Genomic DNA, 19,481 nt, shown 5'->3' with positions numbered 1-19,481 from the left:
CAAAGGAACATAACTAGCAAATTATTGAGCTGTACAGATTATAGACATTAAACTACCACTGTTAGATCCCTCATACCAGGTGTGGGTAACCTTTGCCCACCCATCCCCACCCCAAGATGTTGCTGAAACCCAACTCCCATCATCCCTGGTCATTGGCCATGCTTGTGGGAGCTGATGGGCTATGTATTTTAGTAACATTTGGCGAGCCAAAGATTCCCCACACCTGCCTCACACATTCCACAGGAACTTCTGGTGACAGCCCACAGATGAAGGGTGATGCCTGGTAGCACAAGGCCTGGAAAAACCTTTATGGGAGAAGAGAACAAGAACTTACGCATGCTCCTCATCTGGGCCCAGCTGATGCACCAGTGGGTGAATAAGGTGTGAAGGAGGTTCACACATTATTCACACAGCATCTCCAAAGCTTCCCATGGACTCACCAGAACTTCTGCTCTAATTTATTGTGGATATAAAATTTTATAAATTCCTTCCAGTAGCACCTTAGAGGCCAACTAAGTTTGTTATTGGTATGAGCTTTCGTGTGCATGCACACTTCTTCAGACACCAGATTATTGTGGATATGACTTTCTGCTTCCAAACTCTACCACCTTCAGCCACCAAACTCTCTTAAAAGACAGCACCTGTTATCCTTTCCCACTCCTTTATGCCTAAAATGCTCTCTCAGGATATCTGCCCAATGTCATTTCTCTTTCCTCAAAACAGACTTTTTCCTATGAAAGCTGTGGATTATCCTCTTAGACCCTATCCCCAGCTGTAACTGTATCTGTTTAAGGAATCGTTTCTCGTTCTTGACTCTCCAACTTACTCCTTTTATCTACAGCCTTCTTGTTGAAATTCAGCTGGCAAGGTCCTTGGGATAATGCAAATATCACTTTGGCCTTTTTTTAAAAAAAAAAAAAAGGTAAAGGACCCCTGACAGTTAAGTCCAGTCGTGAACGACTCTGGGGTTGCGGCTCTCATCTCGCTTTACTTGCTGAGGGAACCGACGTTTGTCCGCAGAAAGTTTTTCTGGGTCATGTGGCTAGCATGACTAAGCCGCTTCTGGCAAAAACAGAGCAGCGCATGGAAACGCTGTTTACCTTCCTGCCAGAGCTGTACCTATTTATCTACTTGCACTTTTTGGTGTGCTTTCAAACTGCTAGGTTGGCAGGAGCAGGGACTGAGCAACGGGAGCTCACCCCATGATGGGGATTTGAAATGCAGACAGAGAAATCTCTTAAGTGGTTTGGAAGTATAATAAAAAGTTTTTAAAAACAACATAAAAACAATGGATACATTATTTAAACACAAAAAAGGAACCTTCCTCAGTTAAAAAGAACAGAATCAGCAGCCAACCAGGATAAACATCAGAAAAGGCCAGAGGAAACAGTTTTTTAGCAGATTTTTAAAACATCCAACCAACTTGACAAAACACCATGGCCTTCTATGTCACCTCCAGACTGTCAGCATTTTACAGATCAGAAGGAATGATCAGTAAAGACATGATATTGTCTAAGCTCTGCATTAGTTGTCTGCAAATAAATCAGGAGCTCCTAGCCCACCACAGACAGTATCTGTGGGCTTGGAGAGCCCCAACGTGCACAGTGGAACCCTGTTTGCCATGTGACAAATTGTGCAAGACCATTATAGAAAACCTGCAGTCTGCATGCACCTCCCATATCCCTGTTAAACTCTCCCTCTCCACTTGGTAAAGGAAGACAATAAGCATTATTATCTTCAACTCTGTAGACAAACCATACTAGTATTACTGTAAAGTTTATCTGGGAACGAAAGACCTCAGCCTTTTACTAGCTACACAAACACATTCTCATATATGGGCAAAGTAGATCAAGACTGCAATCTGATGCACACTTACCTGGAAGTAAGTCTCATTGAGCACAGTAAATTTGCTTCAGAGTAAACCTGCATAGGTGTGTTCCCCTTTAAAGATGAGTTCAGGTCTCTCTACTTCTGATTTCCCCACCATCTTTGATTTTTTGTGTGTCCCTGAGATTAATATCACTACTATTTGTGGAAAGTCCTTTCTTCTAGGAAGAGATTTCTAGGACATTTGAAGTAATATTGTTAACAGCAGATAAATTACTTAGAATTCCAGCTTGTCCTGAATTCTCCCGAGTCTCCACAAGGTCATGTCTTGTCTGTCTTGAGGAACAACTTGTCTGACTGAATCTGTCGCAATAAGAAAGAGGTGGGGGACTAGGTCAGATATGATCACCAGGTTGATCCTTTTTTTATTATAGCAGAGGGCATCTTTAACCTGAGGGAAATGTGGGTTTTGTCAATGCATCCGGATTTTCTTTGCATGCATGATAAGCTGTTAAGCAGACGTGCCCTGGAGAGACGAGGAGAAGTGAAAGGAAATCAGGATTTTCTTTAGAAACACAAAAATAAGGGTAAAGAAATATTGAAATCACACAGGGGAGGGGCAAAGCATAAACCTCACAGAACAATAAAATGGGAACCCTGTCTACAAGGCAGCTGCAAGCTCTGTGAAATCAGCAAAAGTGGGGGTGGGAAGGACACACAACAGCATCCAACGTTTTTATTGTTGCTAATTGGTGATTTGTCCCTCCGCTTCAAATTCCATGCCCATATTACTGGGTGGAAAGTCATTCCAATTATGCTCATTTATGGATATTTCAAAATTATCCTTTTCTAGAGGTTTTAATTCCAGTTTGGGTGGACGTGGGTGTATATACTGTGAATAAAAACTAGTGAGGCCTAGATGAGGGACTTAAAGATTGGCTTGTTTCCAAGAGAGAGAGAAAAATGTCGGAGTATATACAGGAAATGGCCGATTTCGAATCCCATTGGCTCCTGAATGTGTTTCGCTTTGACTGTGCCCTCCTCAAGTGCTTTTGGCTGACTGCAATGTGTCCTTGGACTGTTTGAATGCCTCCCTGGATGGAGGATGAAGAAGGAGGGGTGTTTGTGTGTGTATAAATCTCTGAGTTTTGTATCTTGCCCCACTGATCACTGGAATGTGGCGCTTGGGAGTTTGCCTACCAGGGAATACGGCTGCTGGGCTTAAAAAAAGCTCCCCACCTATGATATAACAAGACATTGGGTGAATTCAGACATTATTGTGTTAGTTTTCCTGGTTAGAATTCTAGCGCTTCTGTTCTGGTTTCTAACATTCCTTTCACACTGCCTTCCCTGTTCTGTTACTGCGTCTTTTTGATGGATACACAGCCATATTGCACTAAATTGCATTCATACCATGGTGACGCAACAGGGGATGTCGTTGGACATATCTTCACCCTTTATGTGCATGTGTGCCTCTGTTCACCCATGGAAATGGCAGGACATAACAGTTCGCCGGAACAGCACCCCAAATTTTGTCATGTGACAATAGCGGCGAAATTACAGTGCAAAACTCCAATGTTTTTAAGGTTAATGAGGATGCAAAAGGATTTTTTTCCCTGAAAGCAGTGAACACAGAAATGAGTGCAAAGCTTCTACTAGATTCCACCAGAATTGCATTTTACATTGTGTGATCATGTGAAACAGGCACTATCAGGTTAAAGCAGCATTAGGAAAAAGGAACCAAGGCTTGTCTGAAAGCCATCCAACAGACCATTTTACATACAACACTCAGGTCTTGGGCTGTGGTTATTCCTTTTCCCACGAACAGGTCACAATGAAAGGATACAGCCACTTCCACCTTAGGGAGGAGATGGGGTTGCAGGTTTCATGACCCCTCCACGTGCCCAGGGGGTGGGAGGCCAGCCCCTGCGTGATTGGGAGATTCCCGGCTGCACCACTCCCTGGCCAGCCAATCAGGTTGCCCTGGGGGTGTGGCCTGCCCCTTAAAGGCAGGACGCAGCCAGGGATCTCCCTCTTTGCGCACCTGCCAGCTGCCCCTGTTTTCCCACCCTCCCACCCTCTAAGGTTTGCTTTCTCTTGCTATGGACCTTGGTTGGTCGCTGTTGAGGGGCCTGGTAGGAATTTTTCCACTTGGCAAATTGGCACCAGCCACTTGGTTTTCACCTACCTCATAGCAAATTGGAACAACTTGCTGGGTATGGGTGGTTAGGCATTGGAATGGTTCTGTACAGTGGTACCTTGGGTTACATACGCTTCAGGTTACATACGCTTCAGGTTACAGACTCCGCTAACCCAGAAATAGTACCTCGGGTTAAGAACTTTGCTTCAGGATGAGAACAGAAATCGTGCTCCGGCGGCATGGCGGCAGCAGGAGGCCCCATTAGCTAAAGTGGTGCTTCAGGTTAAGAACAGTTTCAGGTTAAGAACGGACTTCTGGAACGAATTAAGTACTTGGCCCGAGGTACCACTGTAGATGGAAAAAGGGGAGGTAGCATCATCACCTGCCCCGCATTTTGAAGGGTAGTCCGTTAAAGGATTCTGGGGTGTGTGGCCCTTTGCTGAAGCCTAGGGAGGTTAGGGCCTAAGGCACGCCCTCTATTGGTGACCCCAGGGGAGCTCCTAGTTGATGTGCAAGACTCCCCCTACTGGTGGTTAACCCTTCCTGGACTTCAAGCGGACGGGCTGGAGTCAGATATAGTCGGTTGGGACCAATGCCTAAGCCAATACCGTTCATCACCTGTAACCAATAAGGTTGTGGCCTTTTTTTAGCCCATTAACCTTAATAATTGTGTCATGTGTCATTATTTCTACCGGGGGGGGGGGTCGGGAACTTGCCACACAGCTGTCGTGTGATGTAATTGACCATGATTTCGTGTGGCTGCCACCAGCTTTAAATCAATGCTTTTGACGCAATCCAGATATTTAGAGAAAGCTCGTGTGCGTGCAAGGAGGCAAACCTAACAAGAATGCACCTGAGACAACAGGAGGAACTTCAGCATGTCATTCTCCCTTTGGACAACTTTGGAGATTACTTGAATGTGTAAATCAGGCTTCCCTCAGCTGAGGGATCATTTGCATTCACAGTACTCAGGGGAAACATTAGCAAAACAAAAAGAAATCTGGGAAGAAAAATTATAACCACTTACTGCAGTCTTATGACATAAACTATAGACGAGAGATTGCCGGTAGCAAACTATAATAGGACGTATCCTTAGAATTCCCATGTCAAGCAGGCAAATTCGTGGGGGGGGGGGAATCCCCTATGAGAGCTTGATTATTAAGCACACAAGTGTGCACTGAACTTGGTACACACAATTGCATTCTTAATTTGTGCACTCAATTACTGTGATTGTGTGTGGAAATTGAATAATTGAATAATTACCCATAAAACAGTTAATTGCGATTATTTGCATGCATAATTACTTGATCTGCACATACAATCATGTTAATTATGCACAGAACTTAGGTATCACATAATTGCATGTCTTACCTTATTAAAAAATAAAGCCCAATTCATTTATTTCAAATTGCACTTGTTCAGTACAGCATATGCACATATGTGTCTGTATATCTATATGCGCACACACACGTTTTGGAGTTCCTACGCAACACAAACAGCAGACCCTGTAATTTTCTTTATCAAAGACCCCTCGGTAAAATATTTTTCATAGGAGAGCAACGTCAAAAAGAAATCTAATTGGGATTTTCACATGGTTTTCAGAGAAACCCTCAGCATCCCATGAGGCATTCACCACTGAGAATAGAGTAATGAAAGGTTAGTCAGTCCACTCAGTGCTGATTTTTTCCTCAGTGTGTACCAGCAAGAAGTTTGGGGTACACTCTCCCACCAAGAATGTATAGCATGCTCTAAGGCAGGGGTGCCCCCAGATGTTGCTGAACTCCCACCAGCCCCAGACAGCATGGCCAGAGATTATGGGAGTTATAGTTTGGCAAACATATTTAGAACCACAGCTTACATTCTGTTCTTAATCTGACAAAGACACTTTAGCATTGTCACAGACATTAATAATCTAGTATATTTTTGAAATATAAATTTGCCAAGTTGGGTAACATACACACACACATTATTATGTTAGTTTTCCTGGTTATAAGGCTAGTGTTTCTGTCTTGTTTTCTAATGTACACTGCCTGTTGTGATGTGGAACTAGTGTTTTTTGACTGATACACTGGCATGCCTTTCTACTTCCTTCTGCTAAAGCTGTACACTATTTTCTTCATTTTGTTCAGTAAACATTTACCAATAATTTCTCTCCGGACTCAACTGCATTATTCAAGTGCTTCTGCCAACACTATGAGGGTGGGGAAAAGCTGCCCCGGGGCAAAATATGAGAGTTGAGGCCAAAAGTCACTTCTATCTTCAGCAAAACAACAACAACAACAACAACAAAAAACCACTCCAATTTCGAAGGTGCTTGTTCCTGGCCCCACATGAACAAGTTGCAGAGGCAAAACTGGAGAATGGGGGCTGAGAGCTACCTGACCATGGGTAATCTTGGGGTGGTGTGAGGGCTAAGCTTCCACCCTCCAGTTCTGACCCCAAAGAAGATCCTTCCATACCAGCCAACCCGAACAGAATACCAATCCCTTTAAGCAGTGGGTCAAACAAGAAAACCCACTCCACTCAAATGGTTTCAGTGTTTGAAGTGGCTTCTCAAATGAGCACCTCATAGTTTTTCAAACTGAGGAGGCTGCTGGTTTCTAATTTACAGGTGGTTCTGCAGAAGCAATGGCTTTTTCTTCCCCTCGTGGTCCTCTGGATCCTGCCTGACATCCACTGCTGTTGTTCCATTGACTTCACCAACATTGCTTCAGAGGAAAATGGCGATTGGACTGCCTACAAAGGTAAGTGGAGCACGTGAGCTTTTGCTGTGTGTATGTTTGTGTAAAGGAGGCATTCCAATTTCAATGACAAACAGGAGGACTGAACCAACATTATAACCATAACATAATTGATGCAAATCATTTGAAGAGCCAGGTGTCAAAATATGTCAAAAAGCGTCACTTTAGTACTTTACAGGGAGAGGGGCGGGTGTGGAGAGAACCATATGAGTCCTCCAGAAGATGTTTTCCTATATTCTGATCAATGGTAATTCAGTCTAAAAATTCAGTAACTCTAACATGGAGTTTCACACCTGTTAACTTGTTTCTGGAAGAGCTTTTTTAAAAAGTGAAATAAAGTTGTCTCATTAGAAATGAATTGATATTAACAAAAAATAAAGTGTTATGGACTAGACGGTGTATATTTTGAATATAATATTTTATGGTTGACTCAATCCCTAGTAGGAAAAAAGGTTACACTGCGTAAGTAATACAGACACAGACATATATACAACTATACACACCCCTGTCTGCAGTTAGAACTACGGCCACGTTCATGCCATATTTTTAAAGTAGTATGATACCCTTTTAAGCAGTCATGGCTTCTCCCAAAGAATTCTGGGAGCTGTAGTTTGCCAAGGGTGATGAGAGTCATCAGGAGACCATCATTCCCCTCAGAAAGATGGATTGATTGGGAATTGTAGCCCTCTGAGGGGAATAGCAGTTTCCAAACAACTCTCAACCCCCTTAACAGATTATACTTCCCAGGATTCTCTAGGCAAAGGCAGGTCTGTTTAAATTCATATGTTACTGCTTTAAATGTAGCCTAGGCTACATTTCTTTTCTTTTTGAAATCATTTTACACTACAAAAATATTTTTAAAATTCAAATTCATATCCATATACAGAGATTCTTCCAAATCTTGGGGCTTCCCCCACCCCTCCCTGGAATTTCGTTTTAAACAATTAAAACTGTGTTTTCTTTCAAACTCTAACTATTATATCAATCCATATTTCCCATGGTAATTGTTACACTACAAGTGAAATCCAAATCCTGCCAATGTTTCCATCTGCTTACAGTGGTCTCTTAAATAACTTATAATTTCCCCCCATTCTTTTGTAAAGTTTTTGTCCTCTTGATTCCTGAGTTTTCCAGTCAGCTTTGCCGTTTCGGCATAGTCCATCAGCTTAGTTTGCCATTCTTCTCTGGTAGGGACTTTGTCTTCTTTCCATCTCTGGGCTAGTAGCATCTGGGCGGTTGTTCCATACATAAAAAGTCTTTTCTGGTCCTTTGGTATATCGGTACCTGCAATTCCTAATTAAAAAGCTTCTGGTTGTTGTTTTTTAACAAAAGTTATTTTAAACATTTTCCCCCTCATTTCATTGTATATCATCTCCCAGAAAGCTTTTACCACCTTACAGGTCTACCGCATATGATAAACCGAGTCCTCCTCACAGAGGGCACGTGTTGTGGTGAGATCATCAGGGCTGACCTCACTGTTTGTGTGGGTGGGAGGGATTGGATAGCCACAACAACCCAATTGGTGGTCGCTCGGTTGCTGGGCACATCTGGCCAATGGGGAATTTTGTGTATTAACCGAGGGACCATTATATACCACTGCACGTTGTGTAGAGCTTTCTCTTTCGCTTCGTGCACCGGATCACCTGCCCACCCTCCCTATATTTAGGGTCTTGCTATGACCTTGCTATGCCGTTGTGGGTCGTCTGCTGTTGGGGTAGGAATTTTCCCATTTGGCGCATTGGCTGGTGCCACTTGGTTTTCGCCTGCCGCGTAGCAAATCGTCACAACTTTGTAAGGTTTGGCGGTTAGACATTGGTTCAAGGTGATCTGGAGAGGGGGTTGGAGCACCTGTCCCTTCCAATGCACAAAGGTATTCTGTTAAAGGAATCCAGGGATTCGCCATGCTTTTTCTGACCCCTTTTGGGGGGGTAGGGCCTCGCAAGAGTCCCTGGGAGCATTTGGGGTGAGCTTGAGTCTGATCCTGGACCATTGCTCCCCCACAATGTTTACCTGTATTGACGATATCATGGGGCCCAGTCGTCAGTGCTGCCCTGCTGAGGTCAGGTGCAGCTAGTCAGGAACCAATGCCTAAACAAACCACTCACTATCTGTAATCAATAAAGTTGTGCCAAAATTATGCCAATAACCTAAAACTAAATTCCCTGTCAATTGTGTCTTTATTTATTGGGAAGCTCCTGGGGATCTTAACACGCAAAAGGTACCTTCTTTTTCTTCACATTTCCAGTAGGTATTTGTACTTGTCCTATACATTTTTGCCAACTTTGTAGGAGTCAAATACCACGGGTACATCATTTTCATATAATTCTTTTTCTAGCCTAGGCTGCATTTTAACCACACAGAAGTCTGGCGGTTCTATACACAAAACGCAAACATGCTTTCATCCTTCAACTGGGCAAGAAATAGGCATAATTTCATTGCGCAGTGACACATTCCAACCGGGCAAAGGTGCTCACAGAGGGTGTGGGTGAGGGATATGGCCTAGGAAAAGGGGTGAGTCTTGAGAAGGCTCCCAGGGGCCATATAGAAAGGCCTGGAGGTCCACATCCAGATCTGAGGTGACCCACCTCTGTTGCCAGGACAATGTTTAAAACAGCGTGTTGGTGTTTCAGGAGCACTGCACCATTTCCATGGCAGATATCACTATGTTTAGGATCAGGCTGTGGGCGTGCTAAATACTTGCCGTGCAGATCAAAGTAATATTATTATTTTTTACAAGTTGATTTTTTTTTATGCTGCCAATTTAGCTCAGCTATAAGAGATGTGTCCTGGTATTTTTGTATAATGATTTCTGATTACTAAAATGCAGAGCACAAATGGTAATCAGTCCCCCTTTCAAGGCGAGGGCTGATGCTGAGTCCCTCCTATCAGCTTGATCACAGTGTGCGACTCACTCAAAAATGTGTCCTAATTGCCCCCCTTGAAGTTGGCTGGAGGGTCCAACTGCCTTATAAAGCAACTGGACTTCGTCAGCAGCCGAAAAAACGCAATGTGCATTCCCTGGACGCAGAATACTTCATTGAGACTTCCACAGGCGTGATTAGTCTCTCGAATACGGTTGCCGCCAGACCCATAAGGGACTCCCATATTTCCTTTAAAAATCTTTTATTTTTTTGTCTGCAGGAGAATAAAAGCAAAAATTAATAGCAGTGGGTTGTTTTTGTTTTCGTTCAAATATTTTTTTTTTAAAAAAAGCACATTGCCAGACGCTTTTCTTTTGCACTAAGATCAGAAATGATTGCCATCTCGTTAGATAATTAAATCTATTCTTTCGGCGAGGGCAGATTACTAAAAGCTGCACCGGGAAGCTTTTCTTCATTTCTACTGTTTTCACCCAACGGGGGGTTTGTTCTCATTTTGATACATGGAGAGCTGCATGTATAAATCACTGTACGCATATCTAGACTATAAGTCTTCTTAACAAATAGCAACAGCAAGAAATAGAGAGAGAGAGAGAGAGAGAGAGAGAGAGAGAGAGAGAGAAAACACCAATACTCAGGAATATACAAAAACAGAAGCAACTGGAATGTACCTTATTTCAATACACGGCAGCCTATGAGGCTATTTAACAGCCACTTGGAGCACAAAATTTGCTTGCCATTATGATAGATAAAGTCTTCAGCCTCTAATATCATTTCACCAAAGGTAATTTTAGAGTTAGCCGCAGCTACATGAATTGTGAAAACCTGCCCCTCTTGTTCAGAAACAGAAGCCTTCACAAGTCATTTTCTGCCCCCCTCCCATGTGAAGGGGGAGAGTGGAGCTATGTTTGCTGGCGCCACCACCATGGGGGGAGGGGAAGTCCTTGTGTGGGGAGGCATTTCTGTGCAGAGGCTTCACACTGTCTTTGAAACTCTGTATGTTCTTCAACAATGATTCTTGAACATCAACTTTGTTGGACTGGTCACGTTGTGCAAATGCCTGATTATTGTCTTCCAAAGCAACTACTCTATTCCGAACTTAAAAATGGAAAGTGTAATGCTGGTGGTCAACAAAAGAGGTTCAAAGACTCTCTTAAGCCAAATCTTTTAAAATGTAGTATAAACTCCGATAACTAGGAAACACTGGCCTGCGAGTGCTCCAATTGGAGAACAGCCTTTACCAAAGGTGTCATGGGCTTTGAAGACGCTCAAACTCAGGACGCAAGGGAGAAATGTGCTAAGAGGAAGGCACGCTTGGCAAACCCTCACCGTGATCAACTTCCACCCAGAAACCTATGTCCCCACTGTGGAAGGATGTGTGGATCCAGAACTGGCCTCCACAATCACTTACGGACTCACTTTTCAAACCATGTTTATGGAAGACAATCTTACCTGGCTACGAGTGATCACCAACGAAGAAGAAGATGTTCAGAGAGCATCTTACCTGCTCTCAGACTGATTTGGAATTGGATGCTTTAAAAAAAAGAAAGTGCAGTGGTACATCGGGTTACATACGCTTCAGATTACATACGCTTCAGGTTACAGACTCTGCTAACCCAGAAATAGTACCTTGGGTTAAGAACTTTGCTTCAGGATGAGAACAGAAATCATGCTCCAGCGTGGTGGCAGCAGGAGGCCCCATTAGCTAAAGTGGTGCCTCAGGTTAAGAACAGACCTCCGGAACGAATTAAGTACTTAACCCGAGGTACCACTGTAAAAGAAAGTGAGGACAAGGAATGCTCAGACATCTTTATGAGCCAATGAGGACCAATGAATTCTGTGCCCAAAAAAGGTTCAAATCGTTGCTCAACTATGAAACTTACCACTATCGCCTATCAGCTGAATCTGCCAAGGAAATTGGTTGGGAAGACAAATGTTAAGAATGGTAAAAGCTTTTCTGTGTATGCACAAAGGTGTGTCTCAATAACATAGCAGCAGCCCTGCTAGACCGAGCCTTGTTGCATCTAGTTCAGCATTGAAGCTGTGGCAGTTAGCTCAGTTGGCGACAGCATGGTGCTGATGACACCACCATATGGGCTGCCTGCATATTCCTGCATTGCAAGGGGCTGGACTGAATGATCCTTGGGGTCACTTCCAACTCTGCAATTCTCTGATCCTCAGTTGTGTGTTCAAGTGTGACGGAGGTCCTGGTACATTCACAGGTCCTGGTACATTCACATTCACAGGCCTTTGTACAACCCAAGGAGTACTTTAGATCAATGCTTGGTTACTTAGAGTGGTTTGACCTTTGTTGATGAGGCTACAGTGGGTAGTTGAGAAGGGCTTAGAGTTGCACATCTATCTCTGCCCCCGATCACCACAACTTAGGAATCCCGTTTTGCACAGTGTCGCACATACACCTGAAAAAATGAGGGGTGTGGATCATATACACAAGAGCCCGTAAATGTCTGGGTATATGCAGAAAAGCTCTGTACTAAAAACAGGATATTTGACGGCATAGAGGCAGGCGACAAGGCCACTGGGCCTCATCCTAATTCCTTCACAAGACCAGAAAATGGAAATGTCCAAAGCTCAGCCAGAAATCCTCTGCCCTAACAGTGGCACAATTTACAATTTGCAGTGTAACCAAAAACATCAGATGGAGCCTAAGAGAATTCTCAGCTTGTGTATTCTGAGGCTCAACACACAAACATATTCATTTCATGATCGTATGTGAACACCCAAAAACAAGATTTCCGTGAAAGCTGTCCTGAACTTTCCAAGGAATAACCCAAGACAGCATGCCAATGTTGGAGATTTCAAGTCAATCACTATTTAAAATGGAAACTTGGTAACAGTTTTTTTTTTCCCCACAGCGCTTGGAACCATTGTCACGAGGCATTTGTGTTTCCCAGAATAATTAATGCTGAAGTTCTTGAGTATATCTCGCCAAGGTCATCTGAAGATTATTCCCCGAGCAGCAATTGTTTGAGAGGAAGAGGGGGGACGAAAACCTGTTGTGTGAATAGTAATTTCTCAAAGCACGGCAGAATAAAAGCTACACTAAATTCGTTCACAGTTGAACTGAAATGTTTAACACATGAAAACTCTAATTGACAATTCCATACCAAAGTGTAAATTTGTCAAGGAAGGATACACAACAAGTTTTTTTTAACTTCTTTGTTCGAGCTGTTGTGATTTGGATCCATTACTTTTGAATATTGCATGAAGCTGACAAGCACTTGTCATTTAAAGACCACATGGAGACATTTAGTTTTGCATTTAGACGTAATAACACATTATGCAAATCAGCTTGCCAAGGAAAGTAGGAGGCTTGCATTAAAGAAATGGTCAAAGACCAGTTACTAATAAATGAGCAAGTTTTTGTCTTGTATAGATTGCCTGAACTTGGGAGGAGGAGAGACAAGCTTGTGAGTGAATGGCAGTACAATCCTATCGCATGGAAAATAAGTCTCATTGAGTTCAGTGGGACTTACTCCCAGGTAAAGGGGCGTGGGATTGCAGTTTCAGTCCTAGGGCACTTGTACCAAAGAGGAAATGCATTGTCAAAACTTGGACAGAAACTTGCATAATATTAATTCATATGTGTTGGTGCAAATAGGGATGTATGGGGTGTTAGGAGAAGTACCTCTGACACATAATCAGGAGAAGAAAATACTAAGGAGCAAACTCTCCAGAAATCCAGAGTAGAGTCCCGAAGATGGTTGGATGGTGACTTGTCAGCCTCCTTCTAGCAACTCCTGCAGCCAAGCTGGTACCAAACACATTACTCATTTTCCTTTGCGAGGCTGAGAAGGGAGTCTTGTTGTCTGGGCAGCCCAGAACCTCCATACACACCATCCAGGCTTGTGCCCCAGGGAGGTCACTCGGTGCCACTAACACAGCGATTTGTCTTCACCCCCAGAAGCACACTCCATTGTCTCTCGAGACAGATGGATGCCAACAACAGGCTCAAATAATTACTATAGTTTGTACAGAAATACCATACATCTTACCGTAGAAGGGAAGACTATGACCAGGTGGGCTCTGTACCTGCTCAGACTGCTGGTCCAGGTGATGCTGATGGGCAGCTTCAGCAGTTAGCACCTGAACAAGTTTTCTGTGTGGGTGCACAGCTCACCTGACCAAGGCCCCTCCCCTCCCCTCCCTCTGGTTCTTTATCCTTGAACCCAACTTGGGCCAGGCAGCCTTTTGAATAGAGGATGCCTTCAGAAAGAGGGCACTTAATTTCAGAGTAGGACATACAGTTTTCATAACTCTCCAGGTCATAGCCTATTTGGATGTGCAAAGCAGCCTTCTGCTGATATTTTAACAGAAAAGCATCACTTTTTGCTTTTACATAATTATCCCCTTTCCTGGAAAAAAAAAAAGAGTGTCACTTTAAATATAGAGCTGTAATGACTCTTGGCTGGAGAGGAAGCAGATAAAATAAGGGAGGGGCAGTTTTTATCCCATGGTATTGGGAGAGAATATCGGAAAATCATTAGGTTAAGAAGCATGGGGCTGTTTTCTTGGAGCAGAGAGAAATGGATGGTGAGAGGGAAGCTTGCTTTTCAAGAGGTAAACACCACCCCACATTTCTCTGAAGCAGGCCTGTGATCACAATTTGGAATAGTATATCTAAAAGCCTCTATTCTTAAAATGAGGTTTATTTTTGTTGTTGTTGTTGTTGCTGCTGTTGCTGTTTTAAATAAATTTCTAGAATAAATCACGTGTAACCTGCAACAGCTCTGAAGTTTTAAACACAACATGTGGTCCATTCTTGCAGCCATCCATGCCCAGAGCAGTGCTCAGTAATCAAGACTTTTCTCTCTGGACTCCCAGCTCTTTAAGTGACTTTGCTACCCCCCACACAATGGCCAAATCGCCACTGTATGATCTTGGCATGCAGGATGGCGCAAGGCTACGCAAATTCAGCCCTCCTCCCCAACAGCAGATAACCCAGAAGTCTGGCTGCAAGTCGGTTCCCCTTCTCCGTCACCAGCAAGTTCAAGAGTTGCCACTCTCTGCACTATTCCGTTCTGAGGGAAGAGAGGTACCCTTAAGCTGTGACGTACAGTGGGTTGCCAATTCCCCGGACCACATGGGAGGGAAATGTACACATGCACATTCAACGGCCTAAGGCATCTGTGTCACCCAGGAGATCACAGCAGCAAAGTTAAGAAAAGAAGAGTCATTCCGTTGTCTGGAGAGGTCACTTCCTGGTTCGCATGGAGAAGCTATTTTCAACAGAGACAGAAGCGCAAAGTTGTACTGAGACAGCACCAGGTGCTGAAATTTTGCACCCCTAACAAAATTTGCATCCGGGGCAACCACCCCTGTGTTCCTCCCATGATATGCCACTGCCCTTAGGGAATTTGGTAAAGCCAGCAGCGCAGCCTATAGATTGTGCTGGGACTTTTGATCTTGTTTTATTATTTCTTCTCTTTTGGAAGCTGTGTCCCAAAGAACCAGTGTCCTAAATTCTCCCTTCTTCCTTTCTAAGCTAATGTTGCATGGGGTTTTGTGAATTAATATGTGAAGTCTCTACCTCGTAGTATATGCAGGTGAGACTGCTCTCCTACAGATGCGTGGAGTAAACTGTGATGGAGTTCTTGGCACATAATAAATACATCACAGGGAAAGGAAGGAAGGAAGGAAGGAAGGAAGGAAGGAAGGAAGGAAGGAAGGAAGGAAGGAAGGAAGAGTTAGAAGGGACCCTGAGGATCATCTAGTCTAACCACCTGCAATGCAGGAATATATAGCTGTCCCATATGGGGACTGAACCTGCGACCTTGGCTTTATCAGCACCATGCTAAAAAAGAAAGAAAAAGATCTGCTACTCTGGGTTTTTCTTCTTGAGCCTAAGAGAGTCAGTTTATTTATGATCCACCTCTCCAACAAGAGTAGTGCTCATCACTACCACCACCACAACATTATAATAATAGTAATAGTGACACAAACATTTTATTAGAAAATAGTATAACTGTCCCATTCTTCTTTCTCCCCTACATTTAAAACAAAATTACAAGCTGACTGGCAAGTTCTACAGGAGTGGATCCAGCTGAACTCTTAAGGGAGCCAACTCCAGCGAAATCAGTGGTGGTTACTTTTTTAGATTTACATCCATATATTTTTTTAAGCTGAAATCCCCAGAAGTAAGTGTTCCTGCCCTGTCTAATTCCTTAACTGTTCTCAGCTTTTTGGTCCATTAGGACTACATCTAATGAGCCTACATTACAGGAAGGTGGAGTTTGGTTGAACATTAGACAGAAGTATTAATGGTAAGATTAATTTTTAAATAAAATAAATAAATCCCTCTGCATTGGATTGCTAGCAGCTTCCTTGTCCTCTGAGTAATGAAGGAAAGCAGGCTGCCAGATTTCCAGGTATAGATTCCCCTGTATAGCTTCAATTCCCCCATGTGCACTTACTGGGGAATAAGCCCCATTGAACTCAGTGGTATTTACCTCTGAGTAAACATACTTAACTCTGGGGCATTGGCTCATCGGTAAATACATCAACAGAGCATAAAGGAAATAATACTGAGCTTCAGAAATGGTGAGGATTTAGACATATCTCAAACTAACTGGAATGAAATATAGATGTCTAGAGCTATCATATGTTCAGAGCAACGTTGGCTCTGATCCACATTCCTTGAAGCGGAAAATCTATTTGATTAGACAAATTAATATTGAGTATTTGACACAATTTTAAGCTGCAGTTTCCTACAGCATAAAGAAGACAGAAGCTTGGAAACTGCTCCATTATATCCTCATTACTAAATTTAGACACAAGGAGAGAAACAGTTTTGGATTTAGCATCAAAACCACACTACAGACAAGCTGTCTTTATTCCTTAGAGGCCAGGCCAGCTTTAGAAGACCGTGGTAGACTAATTCCTTTTTAGGCTGTGTACAGATGTGCATATCCTGAGAAGTGTGCCTGGCATAAATTCACATTTATCTCTTAAATGAATCGAAGTCAAGAGCAGCCAAATCGAGGTCCAATAGATGCTGGCTGTGCAGAGCGTTGATTGGCTGTCCCTGGTGACAATGACACAGCCATCACTCCTCTCCCTTCCCAGCTGTGCTCAGGTTCAATTGGCTGGCCTTTATGGCAATCATGGAGGCAGAGGCGGAGCTACCTGCACCAGCACCCAGAGTGGCGCGGGGGCAGGACTAGCCGCCCGCTCGGCGAGCATCCCTAACCGCGGAGCGAGCGTGAGGGGTGTGTGGCACAGCAATGTCATCCCCCCTCAGGGATGACACCTGGGGTGGACCACACACCCCGCACCCACTTCCTCTGCCAGTGCATGGAGGCTTTTTAATGGAGGCTATCAAAGATTTATCATGATAAGCATGTTCGATGTTTGAAACAAAAAGATCCTCTTCCCACCCTGTGCCCCCGCAAATCCCAAAGCTTGCTCAAGTGTGGAGAAGCAGCAAAAATCAATATCTGAGCCAGAGTCATAGAACTGTAGGGGTCGCGGGGGTCATCTAGTCCAACCCTCCCTTGCAATCCAGGAATTTTTTGCCCAACATGGGACTTGAACCCACAGTCCTGAGATTAAGAGTCTCATGTTCTACCAACTGAGCTATCCCAGCTTGGCTTATAATTAGCAACCAAAGCCCCTGCGGCTGCCCTAGTGATGACAATCGCCTGTCCCTTTAGGTGGCTGGCTCCAGAGAAACAGTAAATCTCCATCAGTGCACACTGTGTACAGTTCCTGCCTCCTGGCGTCTTCATTGCTTTGTCTCACCCTGTTCCTGGAGCTCCATTCCTGAGAGGAGAGAAGGTATTGCATTCGCTCATCTAAAATATCTCTTTTTAGAATGGAAAGGCCTCCAGCCTTCCCAGCCGGAAAAAGTTCCTTTGGCTATCTGGCCAGAAAGAGCCACCTAAGAAAGCAGAGTCATTTTCCAACCAAACAAAGGTGTCAGGGATCAGACTCAAGAGGACAAGATCACCTCCCCACCCTTCTTCTGATGCTGCAGCAGAAGAGGGAGACAGCTTTGGTTTACAGCAGAGGGTTGAGGAAAGTCACAGCTCAGAGAGAGAAGAACAGAAAAGTTGGGACGTGTGAGAAGAAGGGGGGGGGGACTGCGGCAGGGCAGCCAGATGACACGTTGTCACTGGAAAGTATTTCTGATCCCTCTTCTCCCAGAACGTGGAGTACAGGAACAAATGGCTCAAAGACATTTGACCATGAGTGGCCACCATAAGGGAAGATGCTGCTGTTATGGAGGAGGGAGGAGGAGCCCAGTTTGGAACAACGCCATTGTTGAGGCTGGTTGCGTTCTTTTGCCTCTCGTTATTGGGATTGAATAGATCTCATTTGAAAAGGGCTCTAGAGTGGTACCTCAGGTTAAGAACTTAATTCGTTCTGGAGGTCCGTTCTTAACCTGAAACTGTTCTTAACCTGAGGTACCACTTTAGCTAATAGGGCCTCCCACTGCCGCCATGCGATTTCTGTTCTCATCCTGAAGCAAAGTTCTTAACCCGAGGTACTATTTCTGGGTCAGCGGAGTCTGTAACCTGAAGCGTCTGTAACCCGAGGTACCACTGTACCTTGTTTTCTCTGCTCTTGCTGCAACTGGGGGAGGAATAGCTTTCGCAAAGCCTTGACAGAACCTTGACAAAAGGTGAGCTGGAGTGAACCTCACGGCAGGAAGACCTACACTCAGGTGCATCTGTGCACAACATGTACACTCCTGGAAGCTGAATGAATCTGCCTACCAATTGCTTGGAATCACAAATGGGGACAGTGCTGTTGCACTCATTTCCTCCTTCTGAGCTCCCCATAGACACCTGGTTGGCCACTATAAGAAAAGAATGCTGGAGTCGGTGGGACATTAGCGCGATCCAGCAAAATTCTTCTTACTTTCTTAAATGAGAGAATAGCAAAAGGTTCCCTGGTGGTCTCTAAAACATTTTAGATTATTATTTTTCATAATAGCACTTTTATCCCTAATGTTTAAATGAGAACCTGTTAGTTTTCATTTCCTACAAAATTGGCTATATTCTCCAAATAACCCAGTAAATGCTTTCTTATCTGTTCGCCTCTAATCTACCTCGGTGGATTTGCTTGATATCTCCTACTAAGTCACTATTTTACAAAACTTTGTTTTAAAATAAAATCTTTGCATTTTATTACAAAGTCGAAGCTCGGAGAGAAATGCAATAATAATCTAATTTAACTCTTCTGCCTTAAGGAGAATTGCATTGACCCTGGTCTCCTGTATCAAGGCTGCAAGATGAGAGGGAGAGAGAGCCTCATTGAGCACAGTGGGGTTTTACATCTATGTAAGCACACATAGAATTGATCTGTCAGAGACCCAAATATGACAAAAATGTTCCAGGCAACCACTATATTTGCCTTCATTCTGCTAGCTCAACCCAAGACATCTGGCTACCTCTAAGCTGGTCAAAGCGTATATAGTCCTCAATGCCAACCATTTATTTTGTCACTTGGGACAGAACACCCCACAAGACCCTCTCATCGGGAATAAAAATACAATAATATATTGAAAAGTAAAAATTTGGGGTTCTTTCATTACAAAAATAATAATAAGAAGAAATCAATTGCTCAAAGCACCTGCCTCACTCTATCAAATGGTAGGGCTGGCCATGCCATTCTGTACAGCCAGCCATTATGGATCTGTTGCATGTCCCCATTCACTTGTATCTGGAGATGTGGCGTGACAGAAGCAGGCAACCTCAGGCCTAAGGTCCAAATGTATTCCTCCCTTTCTGACCATTGGGACTCTCCCCAGGTGGCACATCTCTCCATACCCTCTCTCCCTCAGCACCACAGCCTCACCACCCCCATTTTCCACCCTCCTTGAGTATTTTTGCCTGACAGGAATAAGTCCTTGATCTCTAATAATGCCTC

General features: G+C 43.8%; 1 long non-coding RNA gene across 1 annotated transcript in view; it reads right to left on the bottom strand.

The window, feature by feature from the left end:
- The window catches only part of LOC310765614, a 109,976-nt gene extending 105,662 nt beyond the window's left edge, over nt 1-4,314 (bottom strand). Inside the window, exon 1 of the long non-coding RNA XR_014549677.1 lies at nt 4,078-4,314. This is a non-coding gene — a long non-coding RNA (uncharacterized lncRNA). The remainder of the gene's footprint in view (nt 1-4,077) is intronic.
- Between the last annotated feature and the right edge of the window lie 15,167 nt (nt 4,315-19,481).

The sequence above is a fragment of the Podarcis filfolensis genome, assembly GCF_964270895.1.
Source record: "Podarcis filfolensis genome assembly, chromosome: 6".
Lineage (NCBI taxonomy): Eukaryota > Metazoa > Chordata > Lepidosauria > Squamata > Lacertidae > Podarcis > Podarcis filfolensis.
Note: the sequence above shows the minus strand (reverse complement) of the source record. Positions and strands in the feature narration are given on the sequence as shown.